Genomic DNA, 18,305 nt, shown 5'->3' with positions numbered 1-18,305 from the left:
CACGTGGTGGCTAGCCACTGCTACTACCCAGGGAAACTCGTATCTCAGATAGTGGAAGTGCAACATTCACATTTATCAATGATTCAGCATAAACATGCATTCAATCTCATCCATGGATCAACATCCATCTCAGCCATCCGGCTCACGGTTCAGTCCAGAACCAGCCAATATTCATATCATACACAGCCATTCCGGCTCATGGTTCAATCCAGAACCAACCAATATTTATAATCATACATAGCCATTCCGGCTCACAACAAAACAGCACTTCCACATTCAACATCATAAATTCATAAAATCGGCATTTAAGCCATAAATCACTTTTTCCCCAAATCATTTCACTTGAAATAGAGTTTCAACTCTTTTTAGCCTTGACTTTGAAGATATCATTTTTAAATCATCTCAGGCTCATAAGCCAAATTTACTCAAAGTGAGTTTCCTTTTTAAAGCAAAGCCACTCTCGGCATTCTCTTTCCAAAACTTTCAAAACCATGGAAAGTTAAAGATTCTTTTTGGGAACATCCAAAATCACCCATCCAACAATGGGATTTTATAACAAAAGTTTCTTGCCAGAGTCCCAAGTCTTTAGGGAAGGTCAACTTATATAAATTCCTTAAAATTCATTGAAACTTTTAAAATCATAGATTCCCGGTTCAAGTAAATAAAACTGAATTTATTATGAAACCGATCATACAAAATCACAAGTTCCAACCCGGTCCAAAAATCAACTCATTTGAAACGGAACCGGTTCATTTGAATCAAACCACTTTCAGGTTTCTTTTTGGAACCCATTTTTCTAACTCTTCCAAAATGCCTCAAACTTGATTACTCAATCAAAAGTCTAAATTCCTTTAAAATCACTAAAAGCTCCTTTTTATATTGAAATCAATATTAGAGCCTCATTCTTTCCTTCAGTGATTCAAACTGTACAAATAGTTCGTTTCTAAATAAGCTGAACTCAACGCATAAAGTTCATTAAATAAATTAAGCTTGAAAACATAAATATTCTCTTAATAAATCAATTAATACAATTTCTCAAATCCAACCCTTTTTAAATAACTTTACAAACAAGAGTAGGATTTTGTAGAAATTTCGGCAGCACCTCCCCTAAAACTTGGACTTTTGCCACCCGGTTCGGGTCCCAACTAAACCGATTCTCATTCCTTTTTAACAGCCCAAAACCAGAAATCAATTCAAAGGCAAGCTAAATCCAACAGTCGCCTCAGTGGCATCTCTCAAGGAAACTATTTCAGAAATCAACTCAATATCAATCAATTTAACTCATTTCCAAAGCTTTAAAGAATCGGTTCAGCAACAAATCATTTATCAAAACCAAATCAGTGAAAGCAAACCAGGCTGAATTTCAAAGAGTATTCTATCTTTCACATCATCAAAACAATTGACTCAATTCAAACCAATCCTCAACGGATTAAACTCAGATTTCAAATATTTAAAGAATCAGCTTCAAAACATTACATTTCACAAACCACACGACAATTTAGCCAAACCAACATCCATAGTCATTCGAGTCAATCAATTGATACATAAGGCAGATACAATCACCAAGTACACAATATCTCACATCAGTACCCATATGTAATAATTCCAATAATAAACTATAGTTTTCGGAAAGTGCCCCTACCTCAAAACGCAGATTCCATAACTCAAACGCATCACAGAGTCCTTTCCGCCTTGACCCGAAATCAACAATCAAAATCCCGGCTACTAAACCACAGCTCCAAACCGTTTTCTCAGCAACCACAACGACTCTAATCACAATATATAATAACCGAGATTAACTCTCATAACAACAATTGCTACAACTCCTCAACGTATAATAGAGCAGTAACTAGAGGGCTTTCAGATCGAAACGCTTACCGAACCAAAGGAACGGCTGAACCAAAACAGCGGCAATCTCTGAACTGGTTTCGCAGCAGCCCGGCAGCCACCTCAAGTAGTAGCGGCGACCGGACTCCGGCAATGGCGCCTGGAACCCACATACAGAGACGTTAAAGCTTCCAGAATCTTAAACGAATGAAGACCGAATTCAAAAATCCTTACCGGCAGAGTTTTCTGGCGACGGCAGCAGGGTCTCAAGTGGCAGAAGCTCAGCCCGGAGCTCCGGCAGCAATCCCGGAAGTCACAAGACCATCCCTGGCGGTCAGAATCACATAGATGCAGCTCTCTTCTCCGGCAGCGACACCCGCGGCGGCCTGAAACCCCTTTTTGACGGCGGTAATTCCGATCAAGGCGGCACCGGTGACGCAAGCGCGGCTGGACAAGGTGGCTGAACCCCGGCTCAGCCGCAGATCTCTCTGTCTCACCTGTTCGGTGTGACTGGACGGTCTTCTCCTCAATGGCACGGCGGCAGAGCAAATCAGATTGGCGGCGGCAGAGGTTACGGCGCGCTCGGCGGCGACGCGGGCTGGGGGTGCCGGCGACAGCGGTGGCTTCACCTTCTCCGCGCGCGCTCCTCCTTCTCCATCGGTGGCTATGGCTTGCGCTCTCTCCAGGTCGCGGTTCTGCTTGTGACGCTGCGCAAGGATGATCGGCGAAGGTGGCAGTAGCAAGGGGCGACGGCAACTGCGACGGCGGTGCCGCCCCTTTCTTTCCTCTGGGCTCCTTGTTTCGCGACAAAAGGCAGAGACGGCTGAGCGTTAGCGACGGCAACCCGTGGTGGCAGTGGCACGGCTTGCTCTCTCTCGATCTCCACCCTTGGATGTGCGACGGCGTTCCTCTCTCTCCCCTCCTCCCTCAATTTCATTTTTCTGCCTCTGCTCCTTCCTTTTTCATGGAAAGAGAGGAAGAAACCGTGTGTTGTGGCTGCTGGGGCATGGGGGAGCAACGGGTTACCGGGTAGGGTTTTAGGGTTTCATTTCTTTTTTTTCAAAATAATTAGGGTTAGGGGCATTATGGTAATTTCGTATAAAATTGGGAATAACATAGTAATTGAAACTCAATTAAATCCAACCCTAGTTATATATAGAAAATACTATTTGTTCCTCATTTTTGCAATTTGTTTTCAATAAAATGCCCAAATCTAAAAATTAGAAATAATATAATTAATGTCTTCATTTTTCCAAAATAGTAATAGTAATATTTAAAATATTTATTATCTAATCCAAATCATATAAAATCCTTATTATTTCATAACTATCAACCTTATACTTTAAATATAGAAAATAATCTAATAATTATAAAATTGGATAATAATCATAACTTATCTCAAATCCAATAAATCAAAACTTGCCTTAATTATCTTTAATATAATAATTTCTGAAATTAAGGTTATAAATAACTATATAATTTGAGACTTGATCATGATAAGACTTTTTTAAAAGTTCTGGGTCTTATATAAAGCGACTGACAGTGGCAGTCGGATGCAGTGTGTTGGAATTCGTTTCAAGTGACATTACCGAAATAAAGAGAAGTGGTTAATTTAATGATGTAGTTTATCTTTTTTGAGAGATGGACCAAAGAAATACACATAGAATTTTTTTTTATTTTTTGTAATTGGTTAGAGTTTGGATGTCCAATAAAATGTAAGAAAGCCTGAAAACATGTGATCTACGAAAGGGAAAAAAAATACTGGGTTAACCGAGAATAAAACCCACGAGCGTCCAAACAAAAAGCTAACGCTACTGAAGGTATTAAAAAAAAAATTCAAGTTATAGTAGCGCCATATAAAATATGCATTCCGTTTTCTATCTTAGCTTTTTTATTGTTTTAGCTATATTGAATTATGGATCATGCTTTTTAAGATGTAAATGAATTAAAAGGCTATCGTTAATTAATTTTAAGAAGCCAATAATTTATTCTATTTTATTATATAAACAAGTGTATTAATCCGTGTATGATAAGATTGAAATTATAATTTTAAATTATTTTGTTAAGATTAAATTAAATTATAATAATTTGATTAATAAAAATATAACATGTTATGTATTATTTATTTTTTCTTAATCTAGTGTTAAATATATTAACTCTAAAATAGTTATTAATTGGTTTTAGTAATCTACTTTCTTCAATAAATTAAACATATATACTCAATTTGATCATAAACAACGTAATAATATTTAGACTCACCAACAAATTCTTATATATTTTACTGTCAAGTAAGAACATATCAAAATTAGCTCAAAATAAATAATAAATTGTTAGAGAATTCTAATGTACAAAATTCGCTAATGAACAATACATAATTTAAATCTACTAAAAAATAACTCAACACTTTTCCTTGATGCCTGCAAAATATATACCTGAAATAATATTATATCAATGTTAGTATACAATTTTACAATCATGGAGCGTATTTACTATACATGGCTCATTCTTAAAAGTTATTCTACACACGTGTTTATGTATTATTCATTAAAGGCTAATTGTAATATTGTAACTTAATTATAATAAAGATATTTTTCTAAAATAAATTTAGAAGAGAGAATAGTGCTTTCATTTTGGAGGAAAAATGAATTCATGAATAATTGACACCTCACTTTTATTAGTTGATAATGTATTAAATATTAAGCCAATGAGTAATAGCTCAAATGGCATAGTCTCCCCATACTCAATTAAGAGGTTGCGGGTTCGAGTCTCATATCTTTGGTAAAAAAAAATGTATTAAATATTAATTTTATATAATTATAATAAAAATATTTCTCTAAATTAGTATAATCATGCATTATTCATTAAATTTTAATTGTAATATAATTATAATAAATATATTTTTGTAAAATAAATTTAGAAAAGAGAACAGTGATTTCATTTTACAGAAAAATTAACACCTCACTTTTATTAGTTGGAGAAAAAATCCAATTTTAGTATATTTTGTCGTTATTATACATTTTTCTGTAATCATATATCGACTGTTTTTTTTTCTTGTTTCAGCATTTTGAACCTGGGTTTAACTTCTCGTAGTTTTCATTTCTCAGTCATTCTATTAGATGTAGTTGATAATTATTGAAATTCTTCGATTAATATAGGAAAAAATATATTATTATATGATATAATTAATATGAATATATTTTATTATTAAATAAACAAAATTAATATAAAATAACATTATACATAAGAAAAAGCAAAGAAAATAAAATTAAAATAGCAAAAATGATAAAAATATTATTTTTATAAATTTGTTTTCTCATTTTTATTTATAGAAGATTAGAAAATAGTAAATTTTTAAATAAATTAATTTATATTTCTTGTATTCAATTTAAATAAGTAATAAATTATTTTATTTTAATTTATTCCTTAAATTTATATATCATAAAAATTAAATCAAATAATTAATATATATAATTTTAAATTGTGTGATATTTAAATCACATGAACCAAAATTAATTTGAGGAAAAACAGGACCCTTCAATGCTTATGAGTTTAATGAGAAAAAAAACGGAAACAGCAGCAGAACAAATCAGTTATCATTGATCACAAATTTCGAATTCAAAACACAAATCAATAATCAAGTAATCAGAGATATTCAAAATCACAAATCACTACTTCAGAGTTCAGAGACATTCAATTTCAATAATCCAAGTACTTCAGACACATTCAAATCCTGCCTAAAGCCTTTAACAATGTACAAATTTCCACCATTAGCTAAGTTTCTACCATTAGCAACGATACACAGTAAATTCTGCCTAACAGAATAAGTTTCCACCATTTGCAACCATACACACAAATTTCTACAAAGTGACAGAGCATTCAGAACCATACATCCAAATTGGCAAATACAAGACAGAATCAAACTTCAAACCGAGACCGAAGATCAAATAAGAAGAATAGAAGAACCAAACTTCAGAACCAACATGCATAGCAAGACCGAAGCAGACTTGGAGAAAAATGGAACAAAAATTTAAGAAGAAGACCAAAACCTCCGTGAAGATGAAGACCAGAAGCCACTAACCTGGGTCCGTGCCGAGAAGCCAGCGTAGATGAAGGGCCGAAGAGAATCTGCCGAGTTACTGGGTTAGGCGGCGACGCTGGAGAAGCTGGGTTAGGCGGCGATGATGGAGGCAGAACGGGCGGTGCTGAGGACCTCAGACTGGCGATGGCCCTGACGACCTGGGTTACGCGGCGACGATGGAAGGGCTAGGCGGAGGGCTAGGCGGCTACGGTTACTTTCATTCTGCGTTCTCCAGTACATGAAGGAATTAAGGGTTGGGGGAAGAGGGTGGGTGATTAGGGTCACGGGGGGGGGGGGGTTGGGAATGACTTGGATCTGTTACCTTTTTTTTAACAAATTAAAAACCGGCGTTTTTCATTAACTCAATATTAAGGCCCAACTTGCATAGCCCAACACTGCCGAAAAATTCTGTTGGCCCACCATCTATGTTCTTCCAAAAAATTGTTTAACATTATTATTCCATTACCAACGATACTTAATAACTAATTATCTGAGGCATCTGAACCCCTTCATGACCCACATCTGCAAAAGCCTTTCTCTTTCCATCTTGTGTCAGGAGCACTGATATCTGACACCACAGATGTCGTCCAATAGGTGCATACACATGGTATCCATACCTCTAGATATTCTCAGTGCTCCATACCATAGCCTTTGCCATAGAGATATCGATTTAGTTATTTTTTAAAATATCCTTTGTTGTATATAATTTATAAATAAAAAAGTTATTTGACATTTAAAAGTCTTTCTCTAGCCGTGACAGAGCTACGTTAATGGGAAGGGACAATGACCCCTAAATTAATAATTTGTACATACTAAGTCTTTAATTTTTCAGTTTAACCTTTTCTTAATTTTCAAATTTTCTCTCTTCTTCACTGACACTTATTTAAATGAACAAATAAGCTGATCACTTGACCAATCCAAATTAATTAATAGACATATTGCTAAATAAATATATATTATTTATACTAATTACATATGAATATTTAATTATGACTAAGTATAACTATTCATACTCTTGTTCTACTTTGAGCAGAGCTTTCCTGATGGGCAAACCCATTGAAAATAAGAGTTCCTTACTCGGTTATCAAAAGTCAATGCTTCTTACAAGGAAATCCCCTAGAAAAATCTCAAGAAATTACACACCATATTCAACACATGCAATCATAAGCTAGGGTACCCTCTACAAATATATATAGACTAAAATGTTACACCACATTCATAATTAATTATCAATCATTGTTATTACCTATCACAAATCACCATCATCAACATGTGTTTGAGATCATTCAGGTGCAGTTTTTGCTGCATCTTTGTCACATTTTACACCTTATTTTTGTGCTTCATTCTATCCATATTCCTATTTTGGATAATCATATCCCCATCAAGTGTCAAATTCCAACCTCCAAGTAACCAATACTTCGCTCACTCAATTCAATCTCACCACTACCACCACCACATTGAACTATTTAATTTTAGATATTTTACATATTTATTTAATTTTAGAAACGGTTGAAAACTCAGAATTCAAACTTAAAAAGGTAATTAAGATGGTATAAAATCTCAATGCCCTTATGGTGAAAATTGGAAAAGAATGAATTCATTGAGTACTATCAAATAATACAAAATACCAAAATATTAACTATAACCAACTCCCATAGATATAGTACATTCCTTCACAAATTCAATGTTATGTTTCTGAATTTATTCATCAGATTCATGGGATGATTAGATGATAGTGGCATAGGCTAGGGAATACTATTTTATTCCAAATCTGAATTGGGGGAGGATATAAGAAAGGACTTTTACCCCCATGGACCATGGTTGTTCCATCAAGCCAACATTGCAGCTGTTATTTTGATTGTTAATTATTATATATTTTATCTAGAAGCTTTAAATAAATTATATTTATATATTTATTTAGAATCTATTATATATAATAGAGATATGAAACTGATTTAGTTATTTTTTAAAATATCCTTTATTGTATATTGTAAGAATCACGACTAATTAACCGCCTAATTAGATAATTAAATTACCCAAAATAGGATCTGACAATTTAGAATGAGAATTTGAAGATTTAAATATGATTTTTGGACTCAGTAGATTTTTCTGAGTCAGAAAATGTATTTTTTTGCGAAAAACCGAGAAAAATCGCGAATCGGCAGTCGAACCAGTTCAAGTCTGCCCGGTACTGAGTGAGAAAAAGTGAAAACAATAAAAAAATCTTAGAAAAATATTAGAAATAAAAAACCAGGCGTTAATTTTAAAGGTTTGGTCCAAAATTGGGCCGAACAAGCTAAAAACGCTAACGGGTTAGATCGGACCCAAGTTGGGCCCAAGCCCAATATATAAATAGGTTTATTTAATGAACCCATTCAGCAACAACATACTTAAACACAACACCACCAGCTGATAAGAGAAGAAGGAGAGGAGACTCCATTGTTACTATTCACATAGAACTTCCTAAGCTCATAACTTAAGCTACGGAGCTCCGATCGCCGCACCATTTGCGGCCACGCGTTCCTCGCGAAGAGCTCTACAAAATCTGCCCAAGAAACTGGTAAGGTAATCACGAAATCCTTCTCAGTTTTCCCTTCCAAAATTTTGAAAATTTAGGGCTTTGGATTAATTGAAATGTTGTGATTTTAGGTATTTAGGTACACTCTAGCATTTGATTCCTATTGGGTTTGCACTCAATCAACCTTGGGTAAGGTGAGCAAATCAACTCTCTTGTGGTTTTGTGGATTTGATGAACCCTAGGTTGAATTATTGTAAATTATGTGTGTTATAGCTTGAAGTTGTGATTATTGGTAATTTTGGAGGTTGTTGGTGATTGTTGGTGCTTGATTGGAGTTGATTGGTGACTTGGATTGTGGTTGAAAGCTCAACTTGTGCTCAATTGGGGTTTTAGTACATATTGAGAATCGGCCAAGGTATGGTTTCGGTTTCCTCTATGTAGTATACAATATTTCTGGACACTTAGGCTATTGACCCATAGGATAGGATTGGATTGTATTGGTTATTTGGTTTGTTGAGATATGATGAATGATGAATGATAAATTGATGAGCTTTGGCTATGTTGATGAAAGTGTTGTATGATAATGTATGATGATTTGATGATTTGGAATGTTGATAAATTGCAATGTTGATGTTGGTAGCTTGATATTGGAGATTGAGATTGAAATTGATTATAATGATGGTTGGTAAGGGTGAAATGATATTTGATTAATGTGTTGGTGGAAATATGAATATATTACCATGTATTTGATAATGAGAATTGATGATCTCATAAGGTGGAGGGGTGAATTGAGGTACGGCAAATGGTAAGATTTGATGTGGGATAGAGTTAATGTGGTTTTGGTTGGTTTAAGTTGTGAAAATTGGGAAATTGATAATTTGTGAATTTTTGGTAAAACTGAAAATTTGGTAAACTTCTATGAATCATATCTTGAACTACCGTGCTTGAAATTCAATGTATTTTATATCAAATGAAAGGAAATTGAACAAGCTTTAAAATGGTTTAAATTTTGTGGAAATCTGAATTCGGTAGAAAAAGATATGAATGTGGAAAGTTTGGTGTCAAAATCTGAAAAATCTGTAATGTTATAGAATTTTGTGATTTTTGGTATGTGCGCACGCACAGCTTTGTGCGCACGCACACCCCTGTGATTTTTCGAACCTGTGCGCATACACAGGGGAAGGCCTCCGGTTGAGGGCGCTAGCACAACCTGTGCGTGCACATAACCAATGAAGATTTACAACCTATGTGCACACACACGTTGGGAAGGGTAGTTTGTTGAGGGCGCTAGCACACCTTGTGCGAGCGAACAGAATTTTGAAATTTTGTATTTGTGCGTACGCACACCTCTATGTGTACGTACACTCTTTGAAAATCTCTTTGGGCGTGCGCACGCACACACATGTACATACGCACATGCCCTGTTTTTCAAACTAAATTCTTGTTTTCAACTATTTCACCTTCCCAACAAGCTTGTACACTTCTGAGACACCATTTTAAGACTCTTGGGCTTAATTTTGGGTATCAAAGTATGGGAAAGGTCCTAGGATATTTAATTTGGTATTAATGTGAAAAGTTAGCGAATGGAGGCTTAGGTTTCTGGTGTACTGAGTATGGGTTTGGTGGAGTGAGACTGAAGAATGGAATATGAATTGAGGAATTGACGAACTAATGAGTTCTGAATGGAAATGTTGAATTGTCAGTGGTTGAGATGAGTCGAGGACTCGGAATGAAATGATGAATCCATGCTATACTGAAAAATGTTTTCTGAAAACCACTGAACTATTGTTTTATACTGAGAAATGATGAGACGATATGCGCCTGGCAGGGACGGTGGTTAATCCCGCCTGTCGAGGTAGCGGCGGCGGCGTAAGGACGGTGGTTAATCCCGCTTACGTTGAGATGTGAGGTCTGTGGCAAGAGTATCCCGCTTGCATCCCTTCGGATCAATAGAGTGTGCAGGCACAAAATCTTGGACGGTGTTCCGAGCACCATATCTCGGGGGGGTTCCCAATGATGATTCCGAAGGGCGACATCTCCATGGAGATGTGTCGGGTTGGCAGTTGAACCGACAATGTGATATCATAGCCAGTAGGACAGGCATTCATCATATGCATCTTCTATCTGTTTGTTTGCTTTGCCGACTTGTAATTGCTTGCCTAATTGTATAACATGCCTTGCTTACTTGAATTATTTGCCTTACATGCCAATACTTGTGTTTTACTTGCATTGATATTAATTGTACTTTCTACTAGGATTGAGGAGGTTCGGAAGGTGGTGGCGATGGGATCGCATGGAGGATAGGTTGGTGAAGGCTGTGGGATAGCAGAGAACTGTTAGATTAGAAACTCCTCAAGTTAGATTACCCCTTTATTATGTTATGGTTTAAGTTACTCTTTAATGTCCTTAAGTTATGCTTGTTGTTTTAGTTATGCCTTAAGATGAATCTTGTGATGGATATGAAGTCTAGGATTACCTTTGGCGTTCCGGAGTCTTATATCTTACATCATTGACATTGTTACTATACTAAGAACCTCCAGTTCTCATACTATATTCTGTTGTTGTTTTTTAGATGCAGGTCGCAACCCACCTCGATGAATTGTTTTGATGGTAACAGAAGCGAAAAATCCTGAATATACTTTTGGGAGGTTCAAGAGCAGCCGGTTCGATCCGCAGTTTGTTAAGTGTCGCCGACTCAGAGTTCCTTTGATTTCGAATGGTAAACCGGCGGCAACATTTAATGTTAGAAGGTGCAGTAGTCCTTATTTCTTTCAGGATCGGGATGCTGAGGGATAGCCCCGTATTAAATATAAATTTTGAGTATTTGAATGTGAATTTGCAATTATATATGGCATAAATAAATAAATATAAGTATATACTAATAATGCCATATGTAGGATAAGCAGAAAAGCAAAAATGAAAATAGAAATCCTCGTGTTATATATGTATCACTTTGATTTTCTCATCGAGTTGTATTATTCTATTTCATTTAATTAAATGAAATTTGTTGTTGAGTTCTTCTAATTTGTATGCATTATTTTTTTTTATTATTTCTTTCGTGCGTATATATATTGTTTTATGATATAAAAGATTTTTTTTCCACTTCTTATTAATTATTTTTAATATCCACAATAAAAAATTGTATAAAAGAGACATGCATAAAAATCATTTATATAATATTCTTCTTTGAATTTTGGCGACAAATTAAATTAATAATTCATCCATAAATATATTATACACATCTAAGATTAAAATACTTAGAATGTAAATATATTCATTGTACTTCTCTTGCGATGGTACTATAATGTATATATATAACAAAAATATTATTCGCACATTAAGATTAATTACTAGTGTATTTATATATAAAATATGTGTAGTTTAATTTATTTTTAATATGTATTTAATTTTAATATATATTTTATACTGTGACTAATTTTAATAACTAATTTTAGTGTACACATAATATAATCATATATAATTATAATTTCATTAGTAAAAATGAATCTTTTAATTTTTTCTTTTATATAATATTATAAAATGTAGTTTCTTATTATACATATTTTAAATAAGAAAATATATATAATATATAATAAAAATAGTTTAAATAATCTAATAAGATTTATGTATTTAGATCATTTTAAAATAAATAAAATTTAAAATTAATTATTTTTATTAATATAACAATTCTAATAAAAAAAATCACACTTAATACTATCACTTAAAAAATGAGGAGATTTAATTCTTAAATAACGACAACCTAAAACCAAAAGTATAGACTTAGCTATTCAAATATTTTCTCTCAATCATGGTTTCTTGTATGGTCCCAATGAATCATTTCAAAGCTAGAGAAAAGTTTGACGTTGACACAACTGATTTATGTGATTCTCTGATTTTGCGATTCTGATTTTGTGATTATATGATTCTGAATTAATTTTTGGTTTTCTGCACTTATTTTACTTGTTTTGAAATTTTGTTAATAATACTGATGAGTTATTGTGCTTGTTTACTGATTTTATTAATTTGAGTTATTTGTTTTGAGTTGATTTTATGATTTAATTTATTAATAATTCTGATTCTGTGATTCTGAGCTGCTGGGTTTAATTTATTTTTGTTTGTTTTGAGTTAATTTTGTGATTTATTTGTATTCAATTTCTGTTCAATCTATTTGTTTATTGTTGCTGATTGTTGTTCATTGTTGTTCATTATTTGTTCATTGTTGCTGATTGTTGTTCATTGTTCATTGTTGCTGAATGCTAGTAATTTTATTTTGTTGTGTTTTTGCTTCTGTTTTTTTAATTATTTGTTCATTGTTCATTGTTGTTGATTCCTAGTATTTGTGAGAAAGTACATTTCAATTGCAAGTTATGAAGTTCTTTGTACTATGAAAGATGTCTTCAACATTCTAAATATACTGATATAATGGTATTAAAAATAGAAAGGAAGAGTTTTATTATTTGTAATATACCTTTAGATGTGTTATCTTCTTGCATAAATTCTGTTAGTCTTGTGTTATTTTGTGTCATTTAATATAGTTAGTTCATTTATTTTACTATAATAAATAAGAAGTGATGGATAGATTGTATGGAGAATAGCATTCTACTCCAAGTTATATGTGTTGTTCAGTTAAATATATAAATCATATATCTTGTCGCTACAATAGATTGAAAATGCTGGACTTTATAAAAATTGGAACTCTTAACTCAACCCTTTCCATTTATTGTTAGAGTTTTTCTAATAATATATCTATTTTTTCAACCTGGTGATGAGCAAGCTTTCCATGAATCAAGTCATGTTGTTGCAGGCTGGTTCTTAAAATATTTTATATAAATGTGTGTTTTATACAGGGTAAAAAGTCAATGCAGATGTTAAGATTTACATGTGTATATGAGAGATTTGATTCTTTATTTGTGCATGCCCTTAATGTGATCTTTGATTTACACCAGCAATGTCAACTTTGATTTATGTAGTTGATTATTAATTTTGACAATATTGCAGCTTCAGATGCTTGCGGATCTTAAGGAGGAAGGTCCCGACACAGTTCACAGAGTGAAGAAATAACTAATAAGCACCTTGATTTCATTGCCATGTCTTATGTATGTTAAGTAATTTCTTTTACAACAGCACTAGGTATTGAAGTTAAAGTAGAAGCCAGGTATATTTGTTCTACAATTGTCTGTGTACTAGCGTCGTTACTTTTAGAACAATAACAATTCCCTAATCCAGTCTTATTTTCTCATTTGGGGTCCTATCCTACAAATCGTTTTCCCATTGAAGCAATGAAATTGGACCAACGCTGCAACGCATAGTTATATAATTTAAGAAAACTGGTAATTTTTTTTTGAATTGATTGAAAAACCGAACAAACCGAACCAAACCAAACCGAATTTAATTGGTTTGGTTTGGTTCGGATGGTCTCGGTAAAAAAATCGAACCAAACCGAACCGTAGTCTAATTAAACGATTGGATCGAATGATTTTTCTCTAAAAAACCAAACCAAACCGCACCACGAACATCCCTAACTGATGCTATGGAATGTCAAATATAATATAATATAAAAAAATCAGATATTTTAAAAATATTGATATTTTATTAATTTTAATCGTTAATTTTAATTATATATAAAAAATTTATATAATATATTAATTAAAATATTAATATTTTTAGTATATTACATTTATTTATTTATTATTATTTATAATACCATGATAAGACTCGTAATATTTGTCATCTTTTTAAATAAAAAAAGTTTTTATTTCTTAAAGCTTTAATAAAACTATACAAATTTTGATTTATTACATTTTAATATTTAAGATCCATTTCAATAAAATTCTATTCATAATTCTATTCAGAAAAAACTATTAGTAGTTAAGCTTTCCTATACTCTTGTTATCATCTTTAAATTTTTTATTTTACCATGCAGTAACTACGGACTGATGTAGCCATCTAATGTATTTTGTATCAAATTTGTAGAGTTATTTTGCAAACATCTTCACATTTTTTGTGTTCATGCAATTGCCAAGGTTCTAACTGAGACACATTTCACAAATGCAATAAACTTTGACAAAACAAAGTCATTGATTTTCTTCGTCATACAGAGCAAGTGAATGTTTCTTTAGTCCAAAGTCCAAATATCCATGGGTAACAAAAAATCAAGCGTTGATTGAACTAGTATTGATTTGCATATATGAAACATTTTGCTTTTCTGTATTTAAAGTATGTGTCAACTTCATATGAAGTTTCATCTAACTTGTTCACATTTCCTGTTATTCTATATTCATTTGGATTTGATAAGTGTGCATCTCATCATTTATAAATAGAAAATATGGAATTTGAGACAAGAACCTGATATGCATGTTTATCTCTAAATTCTAGCTTTTTAATCTTGCAATTGCATCTGAGGTATCTTTCTTATTCCGTTTTGCTTCTATCTTAAAAGTTTTTTAATACTGCTAGTGCTAAACCAGTTTTTATTGTGCTTCTGATAATATGGTTGCAATTGCAGTTGCAGACAACAGTTTAAAATTAAATTCAAATCAATTAAACAACATAAATTAACTTGATAATGTATTCAATGTTAAAAAGTCTTTCATTTAGAATTGGGATCTTCAGTGTAATAAAAGGACAAAGATGTGAAAGTATAGTTTAAAAGCTAATCAAGTTAAAAATACTTAACTAAAAAATAAGACCAACATTGGAGAAATAATTCGATTGGTCCTGATAGCTAATTATATACTATTAAAGTTACAGGAAGATTTGGTGAACAAAATTTTAGAGCTTAGTTTATGTATATGCTTTAAATCTTTTTCGATGTGTATTTGTTTTATAGTTTGAATTTTGAGGTTTAAGACTAATGTAATTGAAGGTTGTAGAAGGCTTAGAGAAGGAGTTGAATCTATGGCCTTCTTTTACTTTAATTGAAATAAGTCTTTGCTTACAATCTTTTACTTAGGATCTGTTTTGTAAAATCCCTAAAATACCCTTATTTCTCTTCTTTTTCCCCAAACCAGAAACCCTAGTTCTCAAATTGGGAAACCCTTTACCTAGCCACCAGCCACACCCACGAAAGAGAGACGAGAGATCCAAAGAGTGGGGAGCCGCGAGGGAAGAAGAGGAAGTAGGGAGAGACTGCACCGCGCCCAGTCATCACCGTCGTGTTGCGTCCCACTGTCGCTGCCATCGCGCCTGGTGCTGCACGCCAAGCTCGTTCCTTCATCGTCAATGCTGCCAGAGAGGAGAGAAGAGGGCGACGTGATGCAAGCCAAGGCCGAGAGGAAGGGGACGCCGCCGTGCCTCCATCGCGATTGATCCGCCGCCACTGCTGTTGGGTACGCCGTGGGAAGAAACGCGATGGTGGGGAAAGAATCTGTCATTGCTGCTGAGCTCTGCCCCTGTTTTTGGTTTGTCTTTCTAAAGCCGCTGTTGTCATTGGAGTTACATGATTAGAGGAAAGATGGAACTGCTGCTGCCATGGCCGCCGCGCCTCTACCACCAAGAAACGCCTAGCCGCCGCCGCCGAAGCCAGCCTCGCTGCCATTGTCGTAGTTGTAGATTTGGAGCTTCGAAGAGAGAGGAGTTCCCGGAGAGAGAGAAACGCCAAGGAGGAGGGACCATCCGCTGCTGCGCTGTTCCTGTCGCCGTTCGGATGTATCTGAGCTAAGCCATCGTTCTTGCCGCCGGAGTTGTTGGTGCTGCTAGAGCTGAATTGCTCCTGTCATTATCCCAGTCCAGCTTTTTTCCTTGATTCTGCTCTAGCTTTCATGTCCTATTATGCCACCATTTAATCTATCTTATCCTTGTTTTAATTCGATTTTAGTTTTGCCTGTTTTAGATTCCCAGAACTATCGCCAGCTCCATCTTTTGTCGCTACTCCGGTCCAAATTTTTGCTCTCATTCGTTTTATTCTACTTCAATCCTCTTCACCTTGAATTTGGCACTCCGGGTTTGATATCTTCGGTCCCTTGGGACCACATTGTGAGTAGGCTTTACATTTATAATTGTTTGATTGTGTATCTATAACTATTTTGACATATATCTATTATGATCTTTGAATTATACTCACTATAGTTGTCTAGAACGGTTTTAAATTGATTAGAATAATTGATTTATTAAAATTGAATAATTTATTTTTATGAAGTTTATACTTTCGGAACTATACATGAGACCATATATATATTTTTTATGAAGTTTTGCATTATTTTAAATTGTTTGAATTTACTTGAATATCTGTTTTTGAAGCATTGAAGTATTTGTTGGTATTCACTTAGTTTAAAGATTGTGAAATATATTTGAAATGTGTTATGATCGAAAAAGTATGATTGGAAAGAATTCTGATGAGAAAGTATAATATGATTTGATTTGATTCGATACCTTATATATTTGAAAGATCAAAGATTTGTTGTATTTAAAATTATATGTTTTGAATTGGTTTGGGAGGCTCGTATTAGAAAACCGTAGTTAACGGCGGTTATGACGTTAACTTAGATGCATCTAACTCAGACTCCAGCTAGCAGGGGTGTTGCTAGCCTAACGTGTAGGCCACACGTTAGATCTGTTATTCTGTTAGGACACACAAGAGGAAAGGGCTACCCATAGAGGTGGAGCCGCCCAGGTGTGGACTTTTGATTTGATTTTTGTATGAGAACTCCCTTATTGATTCACTTATTATTATCAATTATTATTTTCTAATTAAAAATTACTTTGATAATAATATTTATATAGTCTCATGCCGATTATAGATGTATTGTCTAGTCACTGAGTTGCAAAACTCACCCCGTTTATCTAAAATTATTTTTCAGGAACAAATACTTGACTATGTGAGACTTTCTATTCAAGAGTAATAATCTGCAACGAGTATCTATTCTTTATCGAGTTTCTAGGTGTATATGCTCCATATGTCACAGGCAGGATCTAACTATTCTTAATTATTTTAATTTTTGTTAAAAATGTATAATTATTTATTTTAGAACTTGTAAAATATTTGTAAATTTCTTATTTAACTTATATTTGCGTATGTTAGGCTTGCTTGGGGATTATTTTCCTGAGTGCCGGTCATGGCTCATTTTCAGCCGTGACAAAGTGGTATCAGAGCTTAGGTTTAATCTGTGTAATATGGAGCATGTGTCCTATGGTAGGATCACAATTGTATAAATAGAAGCACGCCTATTTGTACTAATTGTGGCACTATCAAAGGCCTATAGGAATGTCCTCTTTGTCCTCTATGTCATTGTTGTCTTCTGATTATTATGATCATGCGTCCTCTGTCGCTTCTTACTACTCCTGTCCTTTTGCACTCAATCTTGACTTATCCTTTGGTAGAATTTTTCAAACGTGTTTTGGCAATGATTTCAGCTTTGGTTCCGGTTCGCAATTTCTCTCGTATCTAGTTCTAATTTTCTTCGATTTTGTGAATGTATGCTTTAATCTTCTTCGTCTTCGTGTTGTTCTATGATTCCTGATGTCAATAGTTCATGAATTACTTAAAAGATTCAATCTATGTTTGCTGCGAATTACCATCTGATTCCTTTATAGAATTCTATTTGAATTTGTGGAATGCATAGATTTGTTGAGTTACTAATTGAGCTGCTTTGTTCTAGATTTGATAAGCGATATTGGAGTTTTCTTCTTATGTTGATAATCTTTGGAGTTATGACCTAATTTTGATTTGCTTGTAATCATTTCTTTCAAATCAAGAATTTTGAAAACGGTTATTTAGTTGCTCAAGAAGAAGGGCTATGCGATGAACATATGAATGTAGTGTTGTTGTTTGTTGGATTGATGATTTTCTCTGCTTAAGTGTAGTGAATTATTTAGATGATCAGTTAGCTGGATCGAAGGTCTTTTCCAATCTAAGAGCTTTCAGTTAATTTAGTACTTTGCTTA

General features: G+C 33.8%; 1 pseudogene; it reads right to left on the bottom strand.

The window, feature by feature from the left end:
- Positions 1-1,725: 1,725 nt before the first annotated feature.
- LOC107641108 (uncharacterized) lies at positions 1,726-2,764 on the bottom strand (annotated as a pseudogene).
- Positions 2,765-18,305: the final 15,541 nt, after the last annotated feature.

This window comes from Arachis ipaensis, chromosome B5, assembly GCF_059453495.1.
Source record: "Arachis ipaensis isolate K30076 ecotype BB chromosome B5, ASM5945349v1, whole genome shotgun sequence".
NCBI classification, from domain to species: domain Eukaryota; kingdom Viridiplantae; phylum Streptophyta; class Magnoliopsida; order Fabales; family Fabaceae; genus Arachis; species Arachis ipaensis.
This window is presented reverse-complemented; position numbering and strand designations above follow the sequence as displayed.